At 48.1% G+C, this 10330-nt stretch overlaps 1 protein-coding gene across 1 annotated transcript in view; it reads left to right on the top strand.

The window, feature by feature from the left end:
• The first annotated feature begins 5198 nt into the window (after positions 1-5198).
• Positions 5199-10330, top strand: part of SERPINE2 (serpin family E member 2) — a 59493-nt gene continuing 54361 nt past the window's right edge. The window contains exon 1 of the mRNA XM_080670703.1: positions 5199-5435. The gene's annotated coding sequence lies outside the window, so the exon portion shown is untranslated. The remainder of the gene's footprint in view (positions 5436-10330) is intronic.

Genomic DNA, 10330 nt, shown 5'->3' with positions numbered 1-10330 from the left:
GATTAGAGTTAGATTGTGGAGAGCTTTCATCGTGATAAATTTTTATTGAGCACTTATTAGGTGACTCTTAGCTAAACCCGTTTCATGGATTAACTACTTGATTCTCATATAAGCTTATGAGTAGGTTGTACTATTATTATCTGCCATTTTACAGATGAGGAAAATAAGGCCCACAGGTTAAATTACTTGGAAAAAATTACATAATGTGAGACTGGAATTTGAACACAGGCAATTTAACTCCAGAACTTGTGACCAAAATGTCTACAGAAGATTAGCCTAAGCCAAAAAATTCGGACCTACGTGATAAGCCTGGAATTATTTTAAGCAAGTGGTGGCATGATTGAAGCAGCATTTTAGAAAGATTATGCTGACAGGGATGAAGAGAATCTGGAAGTTGAGAGGCTATTTAGGATGTTATGGAAGTGGCCCAGGTATGAAATTATAAGGATCTAAACTTTTCTGAAAAATAATGGGAAAGGGGTGAATAAGAAGGATGTGGGAAAGAAACTAATCCACCGCCTCAGGGTGGATATGGAATGAATCAAGGGAAGGGGAGGAGTCAGAGTTCATCCCCATTTTCCTGGCTTTGATGATGGAGACACAGTCATCCCTGTCAGACACTTTGGGGATGCAGGAGGAGTAATTGCTTTGGGAAGGATGAGACTAAACTGGCTTTAGATTTGTTAGATGGGAGGTGACGATGGGGTACTAAGTGGAAGTTTCTACCAGGCTTTTGAAGATATGTGTGTGGGAACAAGGCCATCTGTAGACACAGGCTTGGAATTCATATAGAACTAAGCCAAGTTACACATCTAGGTGTGTCAGTTAGGGAGTCCTTGGTTGCAAGGAACAGAAACTGAATCTGGCTAGAAGTAGAAAAGGCTCAAAAGAATTGCTGTGGACCTCTGCTCAGAAGGGGCAGGGGTCACAGGGGTTCTGGGGGCCCAGATGAGAAGAATTCACAATCTCATTAAGCTGGGACAAATCAGTTCCAATGATTTTCCCCACTCCCTTCAGGACTCAGGGTGCTGGGAGGGGATCATATGCTCACCCCCTGGCTAGAAGAAGGAAAGACACCATGACTCCCATTTTTGACGGGGAGGCACATAGAGCCCGAGAGCAAACCGGATTCTGAGATCAAGACTGGGGAATAGATGCCGGGTGGCCACAAGCCAGTCAATGTTCCCTCCATGCAGAGTGTGAGGAGGAGAGGAGATAAAGCAGCAGGCAGGCAATTGCATAGCGCCCACATATAGAGGAGGAGGATTTGATGAGCAAAAGATAAAGGCTGCGTAAGGAATTGGAGGAGAGAGACTAGACAAAGGAGTTTCAAAAAAATGGGCAAAACACCAGAGTTAAATGCTGCCCAGACATCAAGGGTGGTGAAGAATGATGAAAACGTACTGAGGCTGGCATTGGAAGTGACTGGTAACAGAGCTTTGGGAGAAGGGTGGGGGAGGGATGAAGGGAGGGAGAGAAAGGGAGACACAGTCAGTGATACAGGTAAGAAGACAGGTCAGAGACCTATATGGAAGTAGAGAGACAACATCTATTCCTTGAGTGTAAAAGGAAAAAAAGCTAGGTTGTTGTTTGAAGGGGTCAATATCACAATGACCCTCAGGGTTTCCCATCCCTATTTGACCAAATAGTGCAATTAGACAATAATACTTAGCCTAGCACTTAGCCAATGTCTTTTCTCTGAAGCGCTTGGTGAAAGGTAGTGACAAAAATGGAGAAGTGTGAATTGATGCTCTGGTTTAACGTTTCAGAAGTTACAGAAGGAAGAAATTGAATTTATTTGAAAGCCAACTTGAAAAGGAAATAAAAATGTCTTTTATAAGCTAAAAAAAAAAAAAAATCATAACAATGCAACAGTCCCAGAAACTAATTGTCTAAGTGAACTGTTATAACCAGTCTTCTTTCCCCTGGCTGAAACAGTCTTACATAACAGCCTTTACATCTATAATGTTGTGTAACAAGCCGTCTTGTGGGGTAATGTGTTTTCAATGGGGGTTAGATAGAAGAGGAGCAACTATTATCTTATTATTGAAACATCAGTCATTCTTCCAGACAACATACATCACCCATTGGAAGCTAAGGATAGTTTTTACTTAAATACAAGGCCATACTGTTAGGGTGTTTGGGGGAGCAGGGGGGTGGGGCAGAGGGATTTTCATCTTCATCCAAAGCACTCAACACTGGACCTCTTCCAAGAGAGGAAACGAGACTAAATAGATCATTTGTTTTATTCTGTTTGGGCATTTCTTGCGTTTCTCCCAACTGCGGCTTATGGACACAAAGCCAAACTCAGAGACTGACTGGAGCTGGCTAAACTCCAGGTCACTTTTTTTTACTTTTTAAAGGAATAAACAATTTGAAGCTCTCTCCAAGGATTAAGGCAAGCCACACAATTGAAAGACAAAATGAAATTCTACAGTGAATGTAAAGTTGCAAAGAAAGAGGCAGGTAGGAGCGTTTAATGATTTGGATTTCTCAAATAAGACCAAGGTAGAGAGGCGAGTCACATGCTGCTTGAAAGAGCACATCTGAGAAATCGTTTTCAAAGAGGGTCAAACACTAGATGAGCTGCTCTCCTGGGCACCAACAGAGGTAGGAACACGGCTTCTTTGGAGCAGCCTCCTAATGATGGGAGTCAAAGTGCCTGGTGACTTGAATGTCACTTGAAAGCTTGGGAGATTTCTTCCGTATCCTCTTACTGGCATCAGGAAGGCCGGCCAACCCCAGCCATGCTCATTCTATAATAAGCATAGTTGGTATTCCCGGCATATACCGCAGGCAGAATGGGTCTTTGTCTTGAATCATTTCCCTTTGGGAGACACTCATTGGCAGTCCCATCCAACGTCCAAGGAGAGAGAAAGGCACATTAGTGGTTGGGCTTAGTTTAGCATATTAGTTAACACTGCATCCTGTCTGATTTCAGAATCGACAAGTCATGTACAGTATTGCTCAAAATGTTCCTTCGACAGTACTGGATGTAAACAAAAGAGATAAGTTCCAGAGACACCTGATCGTCTTTTATATATGAAGAATCTGGAATCTAAATACACTCTAATTGGTAAAATAAAACATTTTCCCTTAAAAATGTTGCTTCCATTAAAACAAGACACTGTAACCCTTTAAAATAATATTTGTGCATTTCTTTCAAAAACTTAGAGTATCTTTTACTTTTTTAACTTTAGAGTAACTTTACTAAAAATTTAAAATTACAAATAATTAACCAAAATGTTGGCAATACGCATCAGTGTAGCAATGTTAATGTCCTTATTGTCGTATTATATAATTGTTAATATCTTGATTGTGATATTCTAAAATGTTACCGATGGGGGAAACTGGGCAAAGTTTACAAGGGACCTCTCTGTGTTATTTCTTACAACTGCATGGGAAGCTATGGTTATCTCTGGAAAAAATTTCAATTAAAACAAGTGATTGAGATAGAAATGAACATGGGGAATTAGGCAGGCTTTTATAACCTGGCTTCACCCACACTTTTTGGTTCTAGTTGCTTCACTAGTCCCTTGAATGACTTCCTTCCATCAGGAAGAGGCTACTCCTAGCTTCTCAAATACACCGAGTTCATACCCACCTCTAGGCTGCTTCTCCTCTAGCCTTCTCCAAACCCCTATTATTCTTCCCAGCTCCAGCTCACCCTCCTGAGGAGACTGTCTCCAGAGCAGTACTTACCATGTCAATAGCCACCAGGCACTTGTTCACCAACCTTCAACAATCATTTATTGAGCAGCTACTATCTCTATAGAATTGGCTCTAGGCACTAGGGACTGGCTGAGTTGGAAACCATGCTGAACTGGTTTCTCTTCCCTGCTTTCTGGGAGCACATCTTCTCATGAGGAAGGGTGGGAGAAAACTAGCCAAGAAACAAGTAAAAAAGAAATCAAACCATGATGAGGTCTATGAAGTAAGCAATAGGTTGTAGAAGGGAGGAAGTGGTCAAGTGGTCAGGGAAAGTTAGCTCAAGTGATCAGGGAAGGTTTCCTAAGAAGGTGGCACTTGACTTGTGACCTGAAGTATAAGGAGGCAGTCATAAGATCATGAGATCATGGGCAGGGGGAAGGGGAGCATTTCAGGCAGAGGGAACAAGAAGAAGGGCTTTAAATCTTGCTCTGTAATTGGATATAAATATTAGGTTTGGCTGTAAATAACAAGGCAGGTTTTCTTTTTGTGGACTGTTTCCTTTTTATTTAAGGGCCAAACCTCCCATAGCTCTGAGAGGCTGTGAATACCCTTCGGCTAGCCCAGATTTAAAAGCGACTTTCTCACCCTAACACATGCACACACCGGCTAGCATGGTCGCCCACGCGCCAGTTGCAGATTCCAAGTTGTTCTAATCTGTGGATACAGCCTCCACTCAAGGCTGTGTCTTAGATTTACCTCATTTCTTTTGCACAGCTGGGGCCCTGGGCCTGCTGGTGAGGGTTCTGCGCTGTCTAAGGGCAACATAATTATGTCATTAAGTTGGGCCCCCACAAACCTAAATTGACCCAAAGGAGGGCTAAATAGGAGAGATCTGGGTAACACAGCTGGGAGCCGGACGGTGGTGATTTGTCACGGGCCTCAAGGGTCTGCACTTCGCTGCGCACAAGGTCCAGTCCCCTGGGCTGCAGTTGCGGGTTGGGAAGGGCTGAATTCCCAGCACTCTGCGGTTCCTCATGCTGTCACCGCAGCCAAGGATCCAATTTTCTGAATTCACTCGTCTGCCTTCCGCTTAAGGCGATGAGCTGCCGCTCCTCGGTCCCCGTGGCTGGAGCAGTCGGCCCTGGGGCACCCTGAGAAGCACCTCGAGGGGTGTTCTACCCCTTCCCGGCCGCGACCTGGCACCGTTATCCCCATCACCCAGACCGATGGGCACTGTCCCAGGGGACAGCTAAGACCACTCGCCCAGCGTCCCAGGGACACGCCGGGAGCCCGTGGGTCCCTCCTCCTCCCACCTACACCCGGACCCGCGCGACCCACGTGCAGCTCGGCCCAAGCAGGCGCCGCACCTCGGTGTCACCGCGTCTCCTGGCGCTTTCTGGGCACAGTGACACGACTGTGACCCCTTGGGGGCGATATCCGCGAGGCGGCGCCCAAAGTGGGGGCGTCCCAGCGTGCGGGCGCGGGGACACGGCGGCCCGCTGGCACACAAAGGAGGCGGCGGGAAGGCGGGGCGGGGCGGGGCGGGATTGGCAGGAAGGGGCGGGGGCCGGGTGGCCGGCGATAAAGCCCCCGCCGCGGCGGCTACTGGCTAGCGCTCCGGGGTGCACTGGCTGCTCCCGCTACTCGAAGTCTGCAGACGCCACCGCCTCTTCCTTCTCGGTTCCTCCTCCTCGCCGCCGCTGCCGCCACTCTCCGGCCTCCGATCACCAGCCCCGCCGCCACCCGGCTTCGGCTTGCCAACTGGGGATCCCGAACCAGGGGCGGTGAGTACGGGGTGCGCGCCCCGGTCGGTCGTGGGCGTCCAGGGCCGGGAGGGGAGCAGCGGCGATGCCTCTGAGCCGGGGACTGTCCCTCCGCGCGCCACTGGCTCCCCGCTGCGACCTTGCTCTCGGATGGGAGGCTGCGGGGCGAGCGGGGCCCGGGGGCGGCGGCGTCGGGGCGGAGGAACTTTCTCAGCCGCCCTTAGGCTGCGGCGCCCGGCCCCTGTGCCCCGGAACCCGGGCAGGGCGAGGAGGGTCCGCGCCGCTGGGGCGTCCAGGTGTGCCCGCAGCTGGGAGTCCTGGGGAATGCGTGGTTTCTGCGGGTCCATCCTAACTGGCCCCCGTACCCCTGAACCCGAGGTGCCCAGGTACTCCTGTAGTTTGCATGTGCGCCCCCTTACAAGGAAAGACAAACGGACTCTTGTTTCCATTGCCTGAACAAGGTGGGGGTGACCAGTGGTTTGGGGGGTTAGGGGGGGCTTTAAATTGGCCTTTGGCATCCGTTTTAATCCTATGAGGCAGGTCTCTGCTATTTTCATCTTCTGTACCCATGGGAATTGAGATGCTGGTTAGTGACTACAGGTAAGATGAAAAGTACTCCGAAATTCCGGGCGGAATTGGGTATTTGCCTACAAACCGATTGGGAAGGGAAGGCTCCGATTACATAAGACAGCACTCACTGTACCTGAGGTATTGTGGAAAGTGCTATCGGAGGTTTTAGTATTTTAGTGCAAGAAAACAATCTTCATGTGTGTCGCTCTTGAGAAATCTCAAATGCTGCCGTGTCTTGCTTTGACTACTTTGCAGAGAACATTCTTATATTTAGCATCCACATGAAAAGGTGTTTGAAGGTTTGACTTCCTCTTTCAAGCCAGGAAGCAATTTACTTCTCTGAACTGTTCAGGGACAATGTATGTGATAATTTTTTTTTACTTTGGAGATTTTACATCCAAAGTTGAACACAGATAACTGAAAGAAACGTAAGCGTTTTGCTAATTTGTCTGTCTAAAGCGCACTTCCAAAATCGAAGACACTTTCGAGGCTTTCTGCACATCTCCATCAGCTATTATGTGCTGTTTGCAGTATTTCAGCAGTAATTTTCTTCAGCTCTGCAAACGAAGGTGTTAGCCTAAATAATTTAATGTTTCTTTCAACCTTTACATTTTCATTCTCTATTAAAATAGTGTTTGAAAATAGTGTACAGTGTGAGGCAATTATTGAAGGTCATCAAGATGTCATCTATCTTTTATCCTTTAAAAAATGAATATATACAGAAAATTTCTGCCTCCATGAATTTCACATATGGGTGTAATTTTAAAAGGACAAAAATGACTCAGTCTGAAAAGGACATTCATTTTCCTATCCAGACATAAGGGATTAGATACTAATCAGACTGAGGTGGCAGAGTTCGGAAGTGAGGTGGTGAGTTGGCCAGGTCCCTGCTACTCCTCCTCTATGTGGCTTCCTCTGCCATCCGGTCACTCCCTGGGCAGACTTTGGCTGCTGGCCTTGCTTTTCTTTCCTCCAGTCCCAGAGTCCATGGGGGCGGAGGGGTGCTCTCGATCCTTGACCGTCTCAAATCCACTGACCTCCACCCACTCTAGCTACTTAGTGCTCTACATCCAAGTCTTGCCCTCTCCCGGAGATGCTCAGCTTGTGAAATAAGACACTTCAGCATCTCAGTGTCTCTGAACCATCCTTCCAAGTTGCTGACCAGCCCTCCCATTGCAACTCTTCTTCAACACAAGAGATCTCTCCCGTTCCTCTTTCCCTTTGGGCAGGTGACTTCATGGCCCACTCTACCTTACTATAGGGGCCACTGGATTAAAATCTCTCCATGTCCTACCCCATTTCCCTCCTACAAACTTTACCCAGTCATCCAGAAAATCTCCTTAGGCATCTACTGTGTCCAGCCAGTAATGTGTGGTAAAGATAGAAGGTACCTGCTCTATTTGAATTGTCGTTCTTGTGGGAGGAAACAGACAAAGAGCAAACCAAATTATGCTACCACAAAATGTCTGATAATAAGACATGAATAGGGTAGAAGAACAGAAAAAATCAAGTTGGAACTGGGAACATCAAGAAGGTTACAGAGAAGGCCTCCCTGTGGCAGTGCCTAATGTCTCCCTATGAACTCTTTTCTCTTTTAAAAGTATTTTTAAAATTCCATCACCTCCCTTATCTCTGTATCCTCACCTCATCTCCAACTACCACCATGTCTCCCCGGGCTTCTGAAATGAGTTAACACCGCCCCTTCCTTCTGAGCTCTGTGCAAGCTGGCCCAAATCTCCCCAAAGTAGAAGACCCACAGTTCCTGAATGGGTCACCCTGCAGGTCCTCTGCAGACCGCCTGTGGAATTAGAGGTGATCTTTCCTTCCTTCCTGGTGCTCTCTTCCTTCCATGGTTGCCATCTCCTCCTGCTTTTCCTTCTGCCTCCCTGGCTTCTCCACTACCTCCTGGGGAGACTCCTTACCCTCTATGTAGTCTTTGGGTGACCATGTGCCCATAGCTCCAACTTTCACCAAGTACAAAGTGAGTCTCCAGCTGGTGACCTGCAGGCTTGTGGACTTATCCATGCCCTTTAAGGAAAACCTACAATAAATCCAAAACTGGTTTTAGTTCTCACCATCCACTCCGGACCCATTTCATCCTTAGCCCAAATTTGTCGTTCTCTCTTTTTAAAAAAATATATATTTTTATTGATTTCAGAGAGGAAGAGAGAGAAATAAACATCAGTGATGAGAGAGAATCATACATTGGCTGCTCCTGCATGCCCCCCACTGGGAATCGAGCCTGCAACCAAAGCATGTGTCCTGACCAGAAATCGAACCATGACCTCCTGGTTCATAGATCTATGCTCCACCACTGAGCCACACCATAAGCCCCCCCCCCCTTTTTTTTATGGTGGTTCTACCATTCACCAAGGTGCTAAATCAGGAACCTCACCGTGATGCTAGTCTCTTCCAGAACTTCCCACATCCAGACACCCGCCAAGTCGCATTGCTTCTCCATGCTGTGAAGTCCTGGAAACCTCTGCTGGGTCACACTGGCCCTGCCCTGCTTCAGAATGTAGAACTGGCAAAATGGTGGCCAGTGTGTCATCTCCAGCTGGCAGATGTGTTGTTGGCCTAGACAAGTATACAAACACTGAGTTATATTTAGAAATATTAAGATGTCATTTGGATTTATAGCTTCTCTTAAAAGTCAGAAGACCTGGAACATGAAGCTAACATTCCTATGTGGCAATACTTGGCTGGCACGGAGTTTCCAGTGCCCGGCCACGCTGGAGGTTGCTTGCTTTCTGGTTCCCCATGGACCTGTGGTCCTCATTATAGTAGCTTGCTGGCTCCCATGGGCTCTGAGCTAGCGACCACAGGCTGGGAGACCATTGGCTGGGAGACCTTGACAGCCTGTGATTCCCTATTGGCTCACCCGGTCTGCCTACTCTCTCACACCTGGTTTTGCACCCCTTTCAACCGTCTTCCATGTACTGCTGGGATGACTTTCCTCCTGCCCCTCAAACCCAAATCTGCCGTGTCCCTCCTGGAAAAAAAAAAAAAAAAAAAAAAACCCAGTGCCTCCCTCTTGTCTTTGGGACAAACCCAACTCTGAAGAAGTGGTTATGTTGTATCACAGGTTGGGTGTCTCACATTGAGAGGTGAGCTCTAGCATCTTTCTATGGCGTTGTACCCAAGTTTCTTTACGGAGCATGGTTGATACATGAATCTAGTGTTACCTCACCTGTGTTGCGATGCAGTCTCTGCTGTTTACAGCCATTTCCATAGACCTCTCCACCCTCCCGCTTTCTCACAACCTCCCTGGGAGGAAGTGGGACGTGGTGGATTCCACATCCAAAACAGCAGTAGGGGACTAAATATGGAGGCATGGGCTGCCCCACCAGCTCCCAGCGTCTGGAACATGGAAGGCCCCATTTAACACATGGTACCCAGAGTCAGACAGTATGTTCCCAAAGGCACTCAGTTGCATTGGACAGTTCTGCCTCAAGAACTCCTTAGCACTCAGCCAGGAACATTCCACAGTGCGCCACTGTCCCCCACAGGGACACCCTAGGATGCCAGCCATTGGTAATGACTGACAAAGCCTAAGCTTTCTTCAACCTCTTCCCACCTCCCTGCCTCCTGCCCTTCCCAAAATTTATTTTCTTGCAAAACAGAACTTTCTGCAGACTCCTCATACCCTCCTTGCCTTTGCCACTACTGAACTGCTGCCTAGAATTCTTTTTCTCCATCTTCTGTCTGCATTGATTGTCTGGGAATCTTTCCCCCTTTTCAAGACCTGGGTTCAGTATCACCTATTCCAAAAAGTTCTTCCTGAAAATCAATAACCCCAGCCTTTCATGGCAGATCTATAATGTGTGCACACACACACCCACTCTACCCTGATGATAGTTTCTGTGTTATAGTAATGCTAGAGGCCCAGTGCACAAAATTCATGCATGGGAGGGAGGTTCCCTCAGCCAGGCCAGGCCTGCACCCTCTGCAATCTGGGACCCCTCGGGGGATGTCCAACTACTGGTTTAGGCCTGATCCTGCCCTCTCACAATCCGTGACTGCTGGCTACTAACTGCTCACCTGCCTGCCTGCCTGATTGCCCCTAACCTCTCTGCCTGCCAGCCTGATCACCCCTAATTCCCTTCCCCTGCTGGTCTGGTCGCCCCTAACTGCTCTCCCCTGCTGGTCTGGTCACCCCTAACTATCCTCCCCTGTCAGCCTGGTCGCCCCTAACTGCTCTCCCCTGCTGGCCTGATCCCCCTAACTGCTCTCCCCTGCCAGCCCGATCGCCCCTAACTGCCTCTGCCTCGGCCCCCACCACTGTGGCTTTGTCCAGAAGGACGTCCAGACGGATGTCTGGTCTAATTAGCATATTACCCTTTTAT

Source organism: Plecotus auritus (genome assembly GCF_963455305.1).
Source record: "Plecotus auritus genome assembly, chromosome: 5".
Lineage (NCBI taxonomy): Eukaryota > Metazoa > Chordata > Mammalia > Chiroptera > Vespertilionidae > Plecotus > Plecotus auritus.
This window is presented reverse-complemented; position numbering and strand designations above follow the sequence as displayed.